The sequence below is a fragment of the Bubalus kerabau genome, chromosome 12 (assembly GCF_029407905.1).
Source record: "Bubalus kerabau isolate K-KA32 ecotype Philippines breed swamp buffalo chromosome 12, PCC_UOA_SB_1v2, whole genome shotgun sequence".
Taxonomy (NCBI): domain Eukaryota; kingdom Metazoa; phylum Chordata; class Mammalia; order Artiodactyla; family Bovidae; genus Bubalus; species Bubalus kerabau.
Genome location: NC_073635.1, coordinates 77503925 through 77523852, shown reverse-complemented (window position 1 = coordinate 77523852; position 19928 = coordinate 77503925). Strand labels below are relative to the sequence as shown.

General features: G+C 39.7%; 1 protein-coding gene and 1 long non-coding RNA gene across 2 annotated transcripts in view; both read right to left on the bottom strand.

The window, feature by feature from the left end:
* Window positions 1–3467, bottom strand: part of LOC129624688 (uncharacterized) — a 40176-nt gene extending 36709 nt beyond the window's left edge. Inside the window, exon 1 of the long non-coding RNA XR_008701101.1 lies at window positions 3326–3467. This is a non-coding gene — a long non-coding RNA (uncharacterized LOC129624688). The remainder of the gene's footprint in view (window positions 1–3325) is intronic.
* HS6ST3 (heparan sulfate 6-O-sulfotransferase 3) overlaps window positions 1–19928 on the bottom strand; it is a 728019-nt gene that overhangs the window by 564652 nt on the left and 143439 nt on the right. The window lies entirely within an intron of this gene.

Below are 19928 nucleotides of genomic sequence, written 5' to 3'. Positions count from 1 at the left end.
AAAGGATGATCCTACCATACCTCTGCTGGAATCAGGACATGGCCTTCTCTTTCCTGATTCTATGTTTGGCCCCAAAGCTGTCTCTCCTATATTTGAGGTACTTGGCCTATGAGTGAAAAAGCAATTTCCGCTTGATGGGGCTATAATAGACCACCTTCAGACATCAAATGACTGTGTACCCTACACAGGATGAATTCTTATCTTGTAGATCAACCACAGCACTTCTTAAAAGGCAGATTTCCAGACAGTCCTTCCTTTACTATACATTTTTCTCTTAGTAAACATAATGATAAAATATCCAATATCCATCCACACATTCATATAAATATTTCTTGCCGTATTGTACCAACAGTTGGGTTTAGGAAACTACGTCTTTTCCACTTGGTAGCCTATCATAAAGATTTTCCAACAACATTAAATCTTTTCTACAACAGAATATTAACAAATGCATTGTATTACGTTGGATAAATCAGCTGAGATTTAGTTAAGCAATGTGCTTTCATTATATGTCTAGGTTGTTTCCAAATTTGATATAATAAATAAAGCTGTAATAAACACCTATAGGCATAAATCTTTGAAGACATCTCTAATTATCATTGTCTATAATCAATCCCTTGAAGTAGTATAATGTAGTAACAGAAAATGGATGCTTTCGGGGTTTTTGAGACATATCATCCAATCATCTTCAAAGAAAGTTTGTACAAGTAGCATCTAGGGCTTCCCTTGTACCTTGCCAAGCTTGTCAATATTATTTGTATTCTTTCTTTCTATTTTTTATTTTTCTGTAATATGTATTTTAAAATTTTTATTGAAATACAGTTGATTTACAATGTTGTGTTAGTTTCAGGTATACAGTAAAGTGATTCAGTTATATATATATATATATTCTTATTTTACATTCTCTTCTATTATAGGTTATAACAAGATACTGAGTGTAGTTCCCTGTGCTATATAGTAGGTCTTTATTATCTGTCTTATATATAGTAGTGTGTATATTTTAATCCCAAACTTAATTTACCCCTCTCCCTCCCACCCTTTAGTAAATATAAATTTGTTTTCTTGTCTATGAGTCTAATTCTGTTTTATAAATAAGCGTATTTGTGTCCTTTTTTTAGATTCCACATATAAGCAATATCATAAGCTTTTGCACAGCAAAGGAAACCATAAACAAAACAAAAAGCCTACAGAATGGAAAAAAATATTTGCAAATAATGTGACTGACAAGGGATTAATCTCCAAAATATACGAACAGCTCATATAGCTCACTACAAAAAAAAAAAAGGCTTAAAAAATGAGTAGAAGACCTAAATAGACATTTCTCCAAAGAGTATACACAGATGAACAAAAGGCATATGAAAAGACATTCAACATGAGAAATGTAAATCAAAACTATAATGAGCTACCACCTCACACCAGTTAGAACAGCCACCATCAAAAAGTCTACAAATAATAAATACTAGAGAGAGCGCAGAGAAAAAAGGAACCCTCCTACACAATGGAGAAGAGTATGGGGGCATATATCTGAAGAAAAACATAATTTGAAAATATACATGCACTCCTACATTCATTGTCGAGCTACTTACAATAGCCAGGAAACGGAAGCAACCTAAGTGTCCAGTGACACTTAGGTTATGAATGAATAAAGAAGACATGATACATATATGCAATGGAACCCTATTCAACCATAAATAAGAATGAAATAATGCCATCTGTAGCAACATGGACGGACCTAGAAATTATCATACTAAGCCAGAGAGGGAAAAACAAATACATGATACGTTTCTTTATTTTAGCAGATCAATATGTAAGGACCCAAAAGGAAGGATCTTGTTCATAAGTCAGTCTCCATTCCAGAACCTGGGAGGCTGACGTGACTTTCCATTCCAACACAGAGTAGGGAACATCTCCTGTACTCACCCTACCATGCCCTTCTCTAGCTTCTTCCTGCTCCTGTACCCTGAATGCTAATTATCTTCCCTGATGTCTTTTTAACTTTGCACAAAATCCCCCCAAAGCTCCCTGGATTAAATTTAAATGCCTTCACAATTTTTATTTCCTGTTTATTGACTTGCTTAGACCCTATCTCTAACCTCCTAGATCTAAGTCATGATTAGCTTGCTTCCCAAGCTCTCCAAATACCCCAGTCCTGTCAAATTTAATTTCTGGATTAAAGCTCCCAGGTAAACACAAATTTCTGTCATTTCATCTTCTTCTATTGTTTCTCATTATCTCTTTTATTGTTTTCCCAATTTCCTCTGTCTCTTCCCTCTTCCTCATAACTGGTATCACTTTGATTTGTCAGGTATTTTTTCCAGACCTCATCACTGAATCTCTTTCCATTTCAGATTTATTGTGCTAAAGTTCTTCAAACTATAGTTTCTTTCCTAGTTATTTCAAACCCTGGATAAAAAAAGGAATGCTCTATATTTGTCAAGTTCAAAAATAACTTTCCCCACTGGCTATTGCTTTCAGTAGGACAGTATTACTATACAAAACACAGGAATAAAAAGAACAAAGACCCAATACTGCAAATTGTAATATCCTAACCATTCTGGAGACATGGCAAGCCTTTTGTATGTGGTATGTTTTATAGCTTCAAAAGAAAGGGGTCTATCTCTGGATGGGGTTTTATTCCTGAAAGCCTGACAGTGGCCCCACTTGGGAAGTTAGAACTTCATCTATTGTAATTTTCTCTTTTCCAATTTGTAGGAAAAAGAAATATTTCCATGGCACAATTCGAGGATAACGTATTACCTAAAAACAAACAAACAAAAACCCTACTACTTTAATAAGGGAAAACAGATGTATCCATCAAGCAATAAGTTATTTTGCTTTATCATTCAAAAAGTGCATAATATGTTTATCAAAATTATGGACTTTATTCTTTACAATTTTTTTGTTTTTTATGCATAAAATAAATAGGCCTCTTCTTTGTCCAACCAAGACCTTATACGGTATGGAAGATATGGGACCTAAATACCCCAACACATCTGCCTTGAGAACAGGTTTGTGGATTCCCTTCCAAGTATCTTTTTTTACCTCTAGTCTCAGTCAGAACCCCAAGACCAGTCAGCAGCATCTCTGCCCCTTTCCCTTGCTGTCATCTTTCAGCACTGCCCCCAGCTAAACATCTTTAGGCACCAATCACTTCTCTCATTCTCATCTTCTTAAGGCTCATTCCTTCCTTCTCGTTCCTACTGATTCTTCCCATAGCCAATGCCCATCCAATCCTTTCCTCTGGGCCCTTTGGAAACACCCTGCTCCTTGCCACACACTCACATTCCTGTCTTCTCAAGCTCATGTTAGGGTGTTGATTCTTCCTTACCTTAAATAGACCCTGCTTTCTGAGGATTTGTTTTCCCTATTTAGCGGGAGCCTTCTCATTTTCTCACACACATCCACAAGCATTCTTTAGTAGAGTTTTCTCTGCCATTTCTGAACCATGACTTCTCCACCCTTTCCCACACTTCTTCTCAGAGGCACGTGGAATCTGCCTATCCCATCCCAGCCCCATCACCTCATTACTGTGATCCTGTGATCAATCTCACAGCTGATGAGGGTGTTGGCATCCATCTTTCTCTAGTTTGCAGCTTTGCCATCTGTCTGAACGCTTCTCTGACAACCCATCCTGATGAAAGGTTGTTGTTGAACGAAAAGACGCTGGGATTCTTGGCCCCCAGAGGAGAAGAATTCAATCTGGGGCCAGAGACGAGGCTTGATTGCTCAGAGCTTTTGTGTAATAAAGTTTTATTAAAGTATAAAGGAGATAGAGAAAGCTTCTGACATAGGCATCAGAAGGGGACAGAAAGAGTACCCCCCTGTTAGTCTTCAGCTGGAAGTTATACAGTCACTAGCAGTCTGTTAATGAAAGAAAGGAATGTCTTAAAACTCAGAATGGCACCAGGCCCCTCACCCATAAGATGCATTTTGGGATAATCTTGGCACCAAATGGTTCATCCTGGGCCATAAAATGATTAACTTGAATCTTGTAGAAGGACAGATTACCATACAAATAGTTTCGTTTACTTAGATTAGAGAAACAATATCTGAGTATAACATACTGGTTTGTCAAGTAGGTTCTGAGCCATTAGGCAGAACCGACTTGAAGACAGAGTTTGGGGTAAATGCATAGTACATCAGCACAGCTTAAGACAAACATTTCCATAAGAAAAATGCATTGGTTATCTCAAGGTTTGAGAATAGTTAACTTCAGGTGAAACCAGGTGTCATTATGGCAACACAGTATTTTAAGAGAAAACTCCTTTTAAATTTGTATAGAGAAGAAAAAAAATATCACTAGTTTGTTTCCTCCTGCTGCTTAAGAGATATAAAAATGTCTGACACTTGCAGGCTATTTCCTCCCTTTGGAGATCCCTGACCTTCCTGCCTGTTACCCTCTCACTGACAGCCACTGTTGGATACTGTTATCTCTCAGGCTACCCACCTCCATCATCCCACTCTGTGAGTTCAGACTTCAGAACACTGGCATTCCCCTCTTACTCTTGCACCTTTACCCTTACTGCTGTGGTTTGAGGTGTAGTCTTAAATTACACTGTCTTTTATAACATTGATATTAAGCAGTTGACTTTTTCTCCATCTGAATGAAAAGTTCCTTGAAGGCAAGAATAACACTTCATATTTTTGATGTGTCCATTCCATCATTAAACACATTTTATTCTCTGTGTGTAGCACAGTGTTTCATGAAATGCATTAAAACAGGGTCAACAAATGGGCCACAGACCAAAACTGGCACACTGCCTGTTTGCAAAGGACTCACAAGCTAAGAGGTGGTTGTGATAACGAATGAACCAGGTGGTCCAGTGATAAAGAATCCACCTGCCAATGCAGGAGATGCAGGAAACACGGGTTTGATCCCTGGGTTGGGAAGATCCTCTGGAGGAAGCCAGAGCAACCCACACCAGTATTTTTGCCTGGGAAATCTCATGGATAGAGGAGCCTGGTGGGCTACAGTCCATGGGGTTGCAAAGAGTAGGACAAGACTGTGTGACTGAGTATGTATGCACAGCTAAGGATATATATATTTTTTATATATTTCTAATTGATTGCAAGGGAAAAAAAAGAAAAGAAGAATATTCATGACCTGTGAAATTATATGAAATTTAAGCTTTAGCATCTCATAAATAAAGTTACATTGGCACACAGCCATGCTTATTCACGTGTGTATTGTCTATAGTTGTTTTCACATCACAACAGAAGTTAAGAACGTAGTTGAAATAGGAACCATATGGCCAGCAAAGCTCGAAATATTTACTATTTGACTCTTTATAGAAAGTTTGCTGATCTCTGCATTAGAAAGTTGAAGCAACTGAATTAAATTCACTGGATTATTGAAATATTCATCCCAAATATCTCCCCCTCAAAACAAAACAAAAATCACACCAAAAAAAAAACCACAAAAAACCTCAAAAATAAGTAAAGAAAAAAAGAAAAAGAAATGATGTCTTCTCTTAGAGTCCCCAGTTGCAACACTGTCCATGACATAATCTGATACTGTGAGATCACAAAGCAATCTGAACTCAGGAAAGAAGGTCATGTCCCTGGATCATTTTGCACCAAAGTCTCCCTTTGGGAAGCGGTGAGAGTACCCTCCATATTCTTTACCTAGACAATCCGTACTGAAATTAATGCAAGAAGACATAAAAGAGCTGTGTTTCCAGCTGTTGAAACCCATGTTGTACAGAAGGAATATGAATCATGGATTGGAAACAATGAGGCTTCTTTTCTAATTAATCATTTTTATGCACTTGTCTCTCACTGCAGCATAGAGATCAGTGGGGAGGGGTGGTGGGAAAAATGACCCAAAACAATGGAAATTTCCATAGCTGCCTCTTTCTCCTGCAACACTATGAATAAATGAAAGTTAAAGCCAGTGGTGTCTTTGCACCACCGTTAAGGCACAGAGATACTTTGATCAAATGATGGGAAATGCAAAACTTGGAGACTTGACTCAGTAGTTAATAAAGTGCTGCCTTTACCCCGCTGTAACATCTGTACTTGTCCAGCCATGGCCACATAGGTGCCAATGCACTAACTCAATCGGCTTCCTACCTGAAGTCTCAGCTTAATTAGGACCATTTATCAAAATGACACCTGTTTTGGAGGCCGGATCAAATTGATTACTGTTGTTCGGGCTGGATCTCCGCAAATGCTGTTAAGTACCTATTTTTAGAGCAAAAGATGGGTAAATATTTATCCCAAAGATGGTAGTAAATACAGTATGTTGACAAGAAAAAATATATCTGATACGTGAAGAACATCCATACTTTAAGAGGAAAGCCGTATTTTTACTCTTGCACTGAACCTGCAAAACGTGGGATTCTGAAAAATCAATGTTTCGCAGCTTTTCTTTCAAAGAGATTGGCTAAAAACATTCCTGGTTTATATCAAGGTAAAGGGACTAATCCCAACAACCAGGGATTTAACTAAACACAATGTTAAATATAATAAAAATATTTATGTAGCACACTAGCCAGATAAAGTCACAATGGGGCACCAGGAAGCCACTGACTGTTTACAGATTAATCAATTAATCTAAATGATGTCAAGATGAGTTGGTTTCTACAGTAACATCCATTGTTAAAAGGCTTTACCTGTGATGTACCTGGCAAAGATATCATTTCCCATCTTAGCTTAATATTTCATTTTACTCTCTGCATGTGCCATAAATATGCATTCATACCAAGGTGTGTACCATAGATTACGGCCTCCAAGCACATAACTGTGCCATTGTATTTCTCTTAAGTAGGAAAAGGCACTCTATATGACAAATATTGTAACTATAACATGTGTTGTTTCATTTAAATGGTACATTTTCAAGAGAGAGTTCACTTTTTTTTTTTGACCAAAATAAAAATCACAACAACAAAATGAAAGATAATGTAATGTCTTCATTTCTTCATCTAAATTCTGAAACTGTTCAAGGTAGTTCCCCTCTGAAACAGACATAAAAGCCAGCTGTTACTTGTTTTTAAATGCTTGAAAATCTTTAAGTTAGCCCATGAAATCCATTTTTTAGTGTTTCATTCCCTCTTCAGTTCAGTTCAGTTGCTCAGTCATGTCCAACTCTTTGTGACCCCATAAACTGCAGCACACCAGGTCTCTCTGTCCATCACCAATTTCCAGAGTCCACCAAACCCATGTCCATTGAGTCAGTGATACCATCCAACCATCTCATCCTCTGTCATCCCCTTCTCCTCCTGCCCTCAATCTTTCCCAGCATCAGGGTCTTTTCAAATGAGTCAGCTCTTTGCATCAGGTGGCCAAAGTATTGGAGTTTCAGCTTCAACATCAGTCCTTCCAATGAACACCCAAGACTGATGTCCTTTAGATGGACTGGTTGGATCTCCTTGCAGTCCAAGGGACTCTCAAGAGTCTTCTCCAACACCACAGTTCAAAAGCATCAATTCATCCTTCACCAAAGTGACACTTCTGGTTGTGTCTTCACTTAAACCTCACGCCCAGGCCGAGTGAGGGTGAAACAGAAGCCCAGAGACTCAACCAAAAATGACTTTCCAAAATCAGCCCAGTAGAGGCAAGATAAATTTTATAAGACATTATCTCAGGATTAGCCACAATTAATGATTCCATGCTTATAAAGTACTTCTTTGCTCTTTTAATTTTTCCCCAGCTGAAATACATTTTCTCTTATTTCTTAAATTTTAAGATACTTGATGAAAGTGAAAGTCACTCAGTCATGTCCAACTCTTTGTGACCCCGTGGACTATACAGTCCATGGAATACTTCAGGCCAGAATATTGGAGTGGTGGCCTTTCCCTTCTCCAGGGGATTTTCCCAACCTAGGGATCAAACCCAGGTCTCCCGCATTGCAGGCAGATTCTTTACCAGCTGAGCCACCAGGGAAGTCCAAGATACTTGATAGTCACTTAATAATAATAACAGTATCACAATAATATATAACTAACATATAAGTAAATATGTAAGTAAAATAATTTAAAATGTAAAAATAATGTATAAATAAAAATGACACAATAATAATTTCGGTTGTTCACAAAGACATGAAAACAAACAAACAAAAAACTGGGTAAATAGAATTTCCAGGCAAAGAGCTAATAAGAAAGAAACAAACCAATCAATTTATAAGCTGATCACTTATTAAAAACAGGAAAATGAAGTTATTTTAATGAAATGTTCTATCAATGATGTACTCATGCAACTAGGAACGGATGTGTAAGAACTTTAAGATATATTGCTTTGCCTTTTCCAATATCACTTCTTGCATTAAAAAATTAAAGGTGGACACATCTAACATAATTATCGAAAATAGTCCTATCTAGGCAGTGAGGAAAGCATTAAAAAGTACTGATGTTCATTTCCAGTAAAAATGTGCCACTTTTGGAAGAAACGTGACTTTTAGAATGTTAAGTCTGCTATTTTTAATTTGTGGACTTTGGAAATTATTAGATAATTCAAAAAGAGAATTTCAAGTCCCAGAATAAACTCATTGTTTGCACCTCCTAGTGGAGATAATCTGTAATGACAGCATCGGTATTCCCACCAGGTACGTCCCCAGGATGATTTAATTAGGCCAAACTCGATTGAGTGCCCGTTTACTTCTTAAACGGCCTTGTGTATGGGTATACTTGTCAGGTACAAGCAATTAAATCTCCTGTCTACACAGGATGCCTGTGATCAAAATTCGCATTGTAAGCTCATACTTATGATGCTTGGAGGAAATGTTTTATTCCTAGTGACTCCCTCAATTGCGGACTTACAAGCTAATATATTGCAGTGCATAAACCATGCATTCAACTTCAGAATAATTCAATTACCCTTTAGAAAAAATTAAATGCACTTCCAGTAATAAGGCAAACATGCTCCACTTAAACAAACATAAAAGTTTGCCCAAATTATTTAAGAATGGCCTAAAAGAAATCTAAGTAATGGATGACTGGATGATGGAGATATTCATCTCTAGGAAGTATAAGATTCTCACCAGAAGAACCCTGTAGGAAGATCACTAGTCTAGGGAAATTGTTTTGTGAAACAATTACCTGGCTCTGCAACCTTGGGCTAAGCTAATCCTATCTGGCTATCTCTAACTCTGTATTCTTTTATTCTAAAACAAAGATAATTTATATTCCACCTAGAACATAAGACTGTGAACATATATAAAAATGCAAACTTTTCTTCTTAATTTCTAAAATATGCCAAACATTTAATCTCAGGTTTCTCATGTTAAAATTTAGTGCAAGCCTCAAATTTTACTCTTCCTTGTCCAAACCAGCAGTGCTCACAGTTATGGGGCTCTGGAGTCTCATTTGCCACCGTTAGCCTTCAGAATCACAGCGTAACTGAAAGCACCATAGAAGCCAATATCCTGACATGGAAATCAGAACATCTTGAAAACCCACAGGTAACATGTAAAAGGAGCTAATGAGTGTGTCTCTAGGATACACAGCTTGCTGCTGTTGGGCTGAATCATGCTCTTAGGTATTCAGTTAATTTATACTCTGAAAAAAAAAAGGGTGGGGCGGGGAGAAGAGAGAAGGGAGGGGAAAATAAAGAAGAATGAAAATAATTGGACTATTCTGCTTGAGATTATATAGGGAAAGGAAATGTGTTAGTCACTCAGTCGTGCCCAACTCTTTGCAACCCCGTGGACTGTAGCCATCCATGCTTCTCTGTCCATGGAATTCTCCAGGCAAGTACACTGGAGTAGGTAGCCATTCCCTTCTCCAGGGGATCTTCCCGACCCAGGGATCGAACCCAGGTCTCCCATATTGCAAGCAGATTCTTTACCGTCTGAACATCAGGGAAGCTCATATAGGGAACTAGCTTCCATCTGAAAGACAGACTGGAGTCTTTAGACTAGATATCCAAAGGTAGCATTTTTTTTTTTAACCTTCTATGGTAGCAGCTATTAAGGTCAGTTATATAACTATTACCCATATATCCATTACATATACACTGTTGTCGGAGAAGGCAATGGCACCTCACTCCAGTACTCTTGCCTGGAAAATCCCATGGATGGAGGAGCCTGTTAGGCTGCAGTCCATGGGGTCATGAAGAGTCAGACACGACTGAACGACTTTGCTTTTACTTTTCACTTTCATGCGTTGGAGAAGGAAATGGCAACCCACTCCAGTGTTCTTGCCTGGAGAATCCCAGGGACAGGGGAGCCTGGTGGGCTGCCATCTATGGGGTTGCAGAGTCGGACACTACTGAAGCGACTTAGCAGCAGCAGCAGCATACACTATTGTAGTGTATATGTTATTGTAACATATGAGCCACCTTCTTCCCTCTTTAACCATTCCCAAGTTAGACACAAATAAAGGAATAACTTAAATTTTCTTTTTTTTTAATTTAAAGGTTTTTCCCCCTGAATTCATTCCAGAAAGAACATCCAAGGGGTTATTTTGTGACACCACAAATTATAGGTATTTCATCCTGAAAGCAATTGCTCTGGGTCCATTCATAAATGTCAAGACTGGAGATGATTCTGGGATTCAGGCCCCAAATGAGGCATCAGAAAGATGTTCCATGTACTTCCACCTGCCAGCACCAACATGGAAATTAACTGAATGGTGTTGGGGGTGGGTTTGAGCCACTGTACGGCCAGCCCTATTGCAAAAAGAATTGGAATAGATTGTCTTGTTCTAAAGTTGGGTGCTGTTCTGAGCAGTGTATTAAGGATGCCTATACTCCATCACCTGGGCAACAGGGCATCTGCTGAACAGCCACTTTTGATGACAAAAGAAAGGTGACATTCTCTCCATTGCTACTTCTCTTCTCCAACTTCACTCATGATTCATCTCATTCTTGTCCTGGCTGGATTTCATACCTAACATACTAACACAAAAAATTCAACCAGGAAAAAACATTTTTTTTCTTTGAAGAAATAAACATTTCAAAACAATTCTAGCTTACAACAATAAGTGGCTACTTAACATGTAAAAACATGCTACAGATCATGGACAAATACTAGGGAATACTACCTGGTTACATTCTATTTCTAAACCAAAACACAACACACCTTCAATTCTGCCATTTCAAGATGTAACGGTGTCACAGAAGCTCCTTTTTGAGGAGGGTTGACACCTTTTACCAAATTCATATCCATAAACCTACTGAAACAGATACACAGGAAGAACTACAGGAAGAGATGTCCCCTCTGCAAAAGATTTCTAATATTAAATTGTGTGAGCTACACAAGTCAGAGGGGCCACCATCAAAAAATCTACAAACAATAAGTGCTGTAGAGGTTGTGGAGAAAAGGGAACCCTCTTACACTGTTGGTGGGAATATAAACTGATACAGCCACTATGGAGAACAGTATAGAGATTCCTTTAAAAACCTAGAAATAAAACTATCATATATGACTCAGCAATCCCACTGGTGGGCACACTGCCCTGAGAAAACCACAATTCTAATAGACACATGCACCCTGGTGTTGGCTGCAGCACTATTAACCATAGTTAGAACGTGGAAGCAACCTAGATGTCCATTGACAGATGAAGGGATAAAGAAGCTTTGGTGCATAGACACAATGGAATATTACTCAGCCATAAAAAGGAATGGATGTGAGTCTATTCTAGTGAGGTGGATGAAACTAGAGCCTGTTACATAGAATGAAATGTCAGAAAGAGAAAAACAGACATTGTATATTAACACATATACATGGAATCTAGAAAAATGGTACTGATGAACCTATTTATAGGGCAGCTGTAGAGATGCAGATGTAGAGAAGAGACTTGTGGAGACGGGGTGGTGGGGGAAGGAGAGGGTGGGACAAATTGAGAGAGTAACATTGAAAAACATACATTACCATATGTAAAATAGATATCCAGTGGGAATTTGCCATATAATGTAGGGAGCTCAATCCAAGGTTTTGTGATGCTGTCTATGGGGTCACACAGAGTCGGCCACGACTGAAGCGACTTAGCAGCAGCAGCAGCAGAGGGGTGGGATGGGTGAGAGATGGAAGGGAGGCTTAAGTGGGAGGGGACATATACATACTGTGTATACCAACAAGTGATTCATGTTGATATATGACAGAAACCAACACAACATTGTAAAGCAATTATCCTCCAATTAAAAATAAACTTAATAAAAAAAAATAGTGTGTGAGCTAAAACATGCTTTCAGATAAATGAGAAATTTCTGAAAAGAATGGATAGAAAACCATGATATGAGGTCTCAAGTTTTAAGCTGCCTAATTATTCATGTAAAATTCACTAACACACACAACAGTTCTCTATAAATACATTCATTTTTATTATTCCATTACTGATTCAGTCACTGGGACACTTACTAGTTGTTAGGCCTGAATAATACACTTCTGTTTAAACGTGAGTGCTCAAAGAATGAAGTCCCCCAGGAATGAGGAAAAAATAACTAAGCCCGTTTACCTGGTAGGAGTTCAGTGGGCAATTTTCATCAAAAATACCTAGGCACAGGTGTCAGCTATCACCGATCTTGTTAACTTCTGGCTTAGATATTGACCTTGCTTCAGCTATTTTGCCTCTGGTTTTCTCTGAGCTTTACTACAATACGTGCTTTAATTTCCTGTGTTATTAATCTTCAGCCCAGGGAAAATGAAGCTGATGTACCATAAGAAATGTTGCTCATCACCTTTCCACACCGACATCTGTAGCATCTTCTAAGGCCGGGAAGTTATTAAAGTCCATTTCAAGACCATTACTCCTTTGTCTTAGGTGATTTGTGCCTTGTTAGAATGGAAATCAATTTATTCCCTGTTACATCATAAAGTGCTAAGAGGAAAATCATATTTACTTCAGCATCTCCAGATTGTCTTAGGAAGTTTCAAATAAGGAATTGAGATTGGTGTTTTACAGTTGCCCATGGAAAAATAATCTTGATTTTATCCCATCATGCTGTCAATTTCACCATCTGTATTTCAGAATTTGAGGAATTTTAAAGTCAATGTGCTACAGTTTACTGTGCAACCATCTAGAATCAATTATAAAATTAGAATAACAATTTATTATCCTAAAAGGAAAATTTCATATTATAACTAATGTGTCTTTTTTTCCATCTTGAGGGAGAAACACAGGTTTGAACTGCACAGATACACTTAGATGTGAATTTTTTCACTAGTAAATACTAGAGTACCACATGATCCATAGTTGGTGGAATCTGTGGATAAGGGACAGATACGAGGAATCGCAGATACCAAGACCCAACATTAAGTTATACTCAAGAATTTTGACTGTGTGGAGAGTCGGCAGTCTTAATCCCTCAGGTTCAAGGGTCAACTGTAATCACTGTTTTCAATCATCCATGCTAAACAGACAAATAACTGAATACAAGGGACTGTGTCAAATCATCTTTGTATCCATCACCCCCAGTACCTCCAATCTGCCAAGTTGCTTACATCTTACAACCTGTTGATAAAATCTCCAGCTATCTGGAGTTCTAAGCAAGTAGATGTCTATGGTCGCTTTCCCTCTGGCCCATGAGATTTTTGGAACCACCTCTTACCTTGCTAGACCCTAAGCCACAGTTACCCAGGCCACTTCTCGCTAACAGCACCATATCTCCTCGACTGCTGCTTGCTAAATGAATTTTGTTTAGTGCATTCACCTGAGTCCGTTCCTCCAAATTCTAACCCCCACCATAATACTGCGGTTCAATGGAATGTGGATAACAAATTCACTCGACAAATTGAATTTATTGGTAGCTGTCATGAGCATTGTTCTTTGTGTCTGGAACACTGTACTATTTAAGACCATCACAATTCCTATTTTGAACTCTATAGATGGGACTAAACCATGAGCAATGAAACTAATAAGTGACAATTTCAGCGAGTAGTGATCACCTAGCAAGGTTCCAGGATTGATACCACTTTGCCCTGACCACGATCTGAGTAAGGGTCATATTTGCCCCACACAAAGAGAAGGTAATTTGATTATTATTTCCCCCAAACGCTTTCCCTGACCCCAACTTCTTTCCAATCAATCAAAAGGGAAGGGTGTCACTAACTGCTTTCCCATGAAAGAAGCAGCACCTATTTTCGTCCATTTAAAAAATAAGAAGTTTTTGCTTTGTTTTATGGTGGGGGAGGGCAGGAGGAGGATTTGAGACACAGGCAAGGCAAAGTTTCTTATTAGCTATTGCTGTGTGTTCATTTCAGTCTAACATATAATAATATTTAAAACATTCCAGTGTTAAAATCGGAGAAGACAATGGCACCCCACTCCAGTACTCTTGCCTGGAGAATCCCATGGATGGAGGAGCTTGGTAGGCTGCAGTCCATGGGGTAGCTAAGAGTTGGACACGACTGAATGACTTCACTTTCACTTTTCCCTTTCATGCATTGGAGAAGGAAATGGCAACCCACTCCAGTGTTCTTGCCTGGAGAATCCCAGGGACGGGGGAGCCTGGTGGGCTGCCATCTATGGGGTCTCATAGTCAGACACGAATGAAGTGACTTAGCAGCAGCAGCAGCAATGTTAAAATATTTTAAATTAAGCGTATGGGTCAGGATTGTAGCAGGCACTAGAAGAAGCCCTCAGGTCCAGTGATGTGAGGGAGGCTGAGGAAAGGGATTTCTTACAGAGATGAGGCAGGAGACGGAACAGAGAAGGCACAGGGCACAGGGACTGCAGTGTCCTGAGACCCATAACTTCTGGGCTGTCACCTCCACTAGATTGAAGGGAAGGAGATGCATTGGTTACCGCCACTGGAGTGAAAGGAAGCATGGAGCTGGCTGACTGACGGGCAATATGGCCTTGGGTTAAGGGGCACGGGCAGTCCATGACAACCCTTGACTTCACTGTTCTCCCTTCTCCATCTCTTCCTGATACTCCCCACTGGCCAGATTCATCAGTAAGCCAGAGGCAAGGAACGGCTTGATGTGGGATGCACAGGTCAGCTTTCCAGGTGTCGTGGACCAGATGTATGTCCCCACCCCAATCCATATGTGAAGCTCTAACTCCCAATGTGATGGCATTTGGAGATGGGGTCTTGGGGAAGTAAGTAGCATTGCATGAGGTTGAGAGCAGTGTCCTCACTATGGCATTAATGCTCTTATGAAAGGAAACACTAGAGAGTTTGGGCTCTCTCCACACACATGCACCAAAAAAAGATCATATGAACACACATCAAGAAGGCTGCCATCCACAAGCTAGGAAAAGAGCTCCTACCCGACACCAAACCCTGCTGGACCCTGATCTTGGACTTTTCGGACTCCAGAACTGTGAGAAAATAAATCTCTGTTGTTTACCCCACTCAGTCTATTTTATTTTGCTAAGCAGCCCAAGATGACTAATGCACCAAGAGACTAAGAAGGTGGAAAAAGGCAGGCAGGAGACTTTGAGAGGCAAGCAGACAAGACTCAGTGTGCACAGATGGGTTTTATAAAGTAAAAGTTATCAACAGTATCAGTCAAAGAATGGGCTGGTTGATACTTAAATGATTCACTCAGATAATATCTTATTGCTCACGTATTCTGTATTGAGTTTCTTTTAGCTACTTAAAGATAGAAGGCTTCCTCAAATTTTTTTGGCTAGTTTGTAAACATCATTAATGGCTAAGCCAAAACTTTTAAAGGAGTTGACAAAACAAATGCTCGCTTATACTCCAGTATTATTATAGTTTTAAGATTATTTTTTTGATGTTTGATTTCTTTTCATAAGACTAGTGGTTTGTAGTGAACTGTCATGGTTATAGTAACAATACGTTTACCCTGAACAGAAGGCTTCAACCCTGAGGCATGAAAAATAGGAAAATCATGACATTGTCAGACCACATTAACGTTGACAATTACAAGATTAAATTCATGAATTCAGTGTAACAGCCTTAAAGTTTTACATCATATGACTTAGTTTTCTAATACATGAATTTACAGAATCCCTGGGCTAGATGAAATGTCACAGGTTTATTAGGGGATATAAAATCACGAGAAGGGAAAGAAGTTAAAATAAAGTTTCAATGAAGCTATTTTCTTTAAGATAAAGTGTCTGCATAGAGCAGATTGTCACAAACAACCTCACTAGCTGGAATAAGCCGACGGTTTAGAGGAAGAGAAAATCACCACTGTTTCTAATTAAAGCTGTTTGAGAGGCAGAAAAAAAGAAAGGTGACTTTAGATGCCTGAAAGAGAACTCCTCTACCTTGCACCCTTACGAAATGCATCTTACTTTACAACTTAAAAGCTAAGAAAACAAACTAGAAAATTTAAAGCTTTAGTGATGCTTTAAAATCATCTACTTAAAAAGGTCTTTCAAAGTATTTTCCTTTCAGATGATCTTTTGCAAGAATCTTAAAAATATATTTATTATCATGTTTAGTATCTGAAGGAAAAGGATGACAAATGAGATTTATTAAGCAACCACTATGTGGCTGCTTTATATACATCGTCTCATCCAAACAACCACCCTCCCAGATAGACATTATTTTCTTTATCTCATGAAGTCATCTGCAGTCTGCTTTGTCTATCTCTAATTTGCCAGAATCTAATAAAAAAAAAGTGCATGGCACTTAAGTGGCATCAATAAATGTTTTTGGAATGAATAAATGAATGTATGAATGATGCTACTGGAATTTAAGGATCTTACCTATGCTAATATGAGCTGCCTCCACTATTCACATCTGCCTCCACTATTCACTCTGGCATATTTCATCAACACGCCATGTTGGAAGAACAGAGTTCAAATTATAATTGCAGGAAATAATGACCACAAAGTTGTGTTCTCAGGAAACACAACCTCTATCACACACAGCGATTCTTTCATGTTATTTAGATGATGTTCTACCTTTAAAATACGGTCACAAGGATGATAAAACTACACTGGAAGTTAAAATGGATAAGAGAGAAGGAAGGAATAATGCCAAGAATCCAACAGGACAATTATCCAAGGTGGGAACCTTAAGCAGAGGTAAAAGAAAATAAGACCACCTGTGAGCCAGGTGAAGCATCTGAGATCTGAAAACATACACTTTTATGTAAGGATTTTAGTGTAGGCAGACTACTCAAGGGGAAGGGGGTATACAGGAACCTTCCAGGGCTCATGGCTGGTCCCCAGGGCACCTTTGTGTGAAAAGCTGCAGCCCTTAAGGGGAAAGCTTGGGGAGTCACTGGGGCATTTTTGGGAAAAGAAAATGGCGCACCAGACTCAACCATGAGCAACAGTTCTAGGCTCTTCACTAAAATTATCTCCTGTGAAGTAGCATGGGCTGGGGACTGGAGGGAAAAACAAAACTCGTGACAAAGACTGTTCCTGCCAGGCTTCCCTGGTGACTCGGTGGTAAAGAATCTGCCTTCAGTGCAAGAGACCCAGGTTCGATCCCTGGCTCAGAGAGATTCCCTGGAGGAGGGCATGTCACCTGTTCCAGTATTCTTGCCTGGAGAATCCCATGGACAGAGGAGCCTGGTGGGCTACAGTCCAGGGGGTCGCATGGAGCCGGACGTGACTCAGTGACTTCACCACCACCACCACTGTTCCTGCCAAGAGAGCCAGAACTGAGACGAAGAAAGAAGGGTGCATATTCAAGCTTGGTTTAGCACCATCTGTCAAGTGATGGACAGCAGCAAATAACACCAGACAGCACAAGACAAAAGCACTCAGAAGCTCCTGAAGTCACAGTCCTTTCCTTGCCTTCCTAATGAAGTGGGACCAGGCTGCCTTTCTTCCTTGCAGTCTCCATCACTGGCCAGTTCCTGATTAATGCTTTTAAACATACTCCTAATGCCCGTTGTCTCCCCGCAAGGCAACAAATGATCAGGGTATCTAATATTCAGAAAAACTGGCATGTTCCCAGAGGAAATGTGAGGTCCTAGAAATAGCCAGGTTAGTAGAGAGAAAGACATCCTACAAAGTTATCCTTGGCCACGTCTCGTTCCTTGGTCCTTCCAGATCCTTCCAGGTCTCTCCACCCTGCCCTCTGTCCTGGAGGCTCACCTGTGTGGACTACAGTATGAAGCACCCTTCCCCTGGCTCCCACTTGGACTTGGCAGGTGGGGAGCCCTGGAGGGACACTAGGGAAAGGGGAGCAGAGAGAGGTCTGGGGATTATTCTCCTGACCCCATTCCTGCGGGGTCCCCTTGAGCTGTTGTGTCCCTCCCCTGACAGTCATTGGTCCTCTCAAGCTGCTTACACGTCTCTGATCTCAGTAAACCCTTTCTTCTCAGCCCTCCACCTTCCGTCGCCAGCTTCTTATCACAGCGGACACAGAGATGGTGAACAGCATGGGGACTGCCAGATTCAGATAATCTGAATCCCCAGATTATCCATGGCTCTTCTATCCTGTACCTTTTTTTTTTTTTTTTGCTTTTTTTTTTATTTCTTGGTGGCTTCCCTGATGGCTCAAATGGTAAAGCATCTGCCTGCAGTTGCAGGAGACCTGGGATCCATCCCTGGGTCGGGAAGATCCCCTGGAGAAGGCAATGGCAACCCACTCCAGTACTCTTGCCTGGAAAATCCCATGTACGGAGGAGCCTGGTGGGCTACAGTCCATGGGGTCACAAAGTGTCGGGCACGACTGAGCGACTTCACTCTCACTTTTATTTCTTATTTTAATTTTTTATTGGAAGATAACTGCTGTACAAGATTGTGCTGGTTTCTGCCATACATCAACATGAATTAGCCACAGGTACACACAGGTCCCCTCCCTCTTGAAACTCCCTCCCGCCTCCCACCCCACCCCAGCCCTCTAGGTTGTCACAGAGCAGTGGGTTGAGCTCCCTGTGTCACAGAGCAAATTCCCACCGGCGATCTATTTTACATAGTAATGTGTATGTTTCCATGCTACCCTCTCAATTCGTCCTACCGTCTCCCTCCCACACTGTGTCTACCCGTCTGTTCTCTGCGTCTGCGTCTCCACTGCTGCCCAGAAAATAGGTTCATCATACTACCCTTCTAGAATCCATACAGAAATTGTGGTACACATATACAACGGAATGTTACTCAGCTTGAAAAAAGAAATGAGGTGGATGAACCTAGAGCCTATTGTACAGAGTGAAGAATGATAAATATTGTATATTAACATATGCATATCCTGTACCTTTTTAATGAGTTGTTTCATAAATTCATCTTGAATTATTTTGAGAGCACCATCCCCTTCATATCTTTTCTACTGAGACCTTGACTTACATAAATGTATTCATTTATTCAACAAATATTTATTAAATATCTACTGTGTGGCAGGCATTACTATATCTGCTGGAAATTCGGTGGTAAATAAAATGGGCAAAGAAATAGAAATATGCACAGGCATATACATATTCATATAGCCACACATTCACAAGTATAGGTACACACGCAAACGTGCACAGACTGCTTCTCTACAATATAGCATAATTATTAACAGTACAAACTCTGAAGTTAAACTACCTGGTTTCCAAGTTCTGCCCTGCTCTTGACCACTGTAAGAGCCTGTGAAAATCTGCTTAACCTCTCTGTGCCTCTGTTTATTCATGTGTAAAATAAAGCATAGATTGTGGTTGTTCAGTCACTCAGTCATGTCTCATTCTTTTCAACCCCATGGACTGCAGCATGCCAGGCTTCCCTGTCATTCACTATCTCCCAGAGTTTGCCCAGACTCATGTCCATTGAGTCAATGATACCATCCAACCATCTCATCCTCTGTCACTCCCTTTTTCTGTCTTCAGTCTTTCCCAGCATCAGGGTCTTTTCATAGATATATAGATAATAGGAGCTACTTCCTTAGATTGCTGAGAGGATTGAGTAAAATAACACAAGTGAAGTCCTTAGTGATAAGTCCTCAATAAGCCAGGAATAAACACAAACATTTTTTATTGTCTCCTGGAGCTTTCCTTCTGATGGAGAGGGACAGACAATAGAAAAGTCTTGGATATACTATAAACAGGCTATGGTGACTCCAGGCACGGTGCTTTTTCAAGATTGTTTTCGCATTCATCAAGTGAAGAAAATAAACTCGATCTTGCAGTTTGTGTAAGAGTTAAA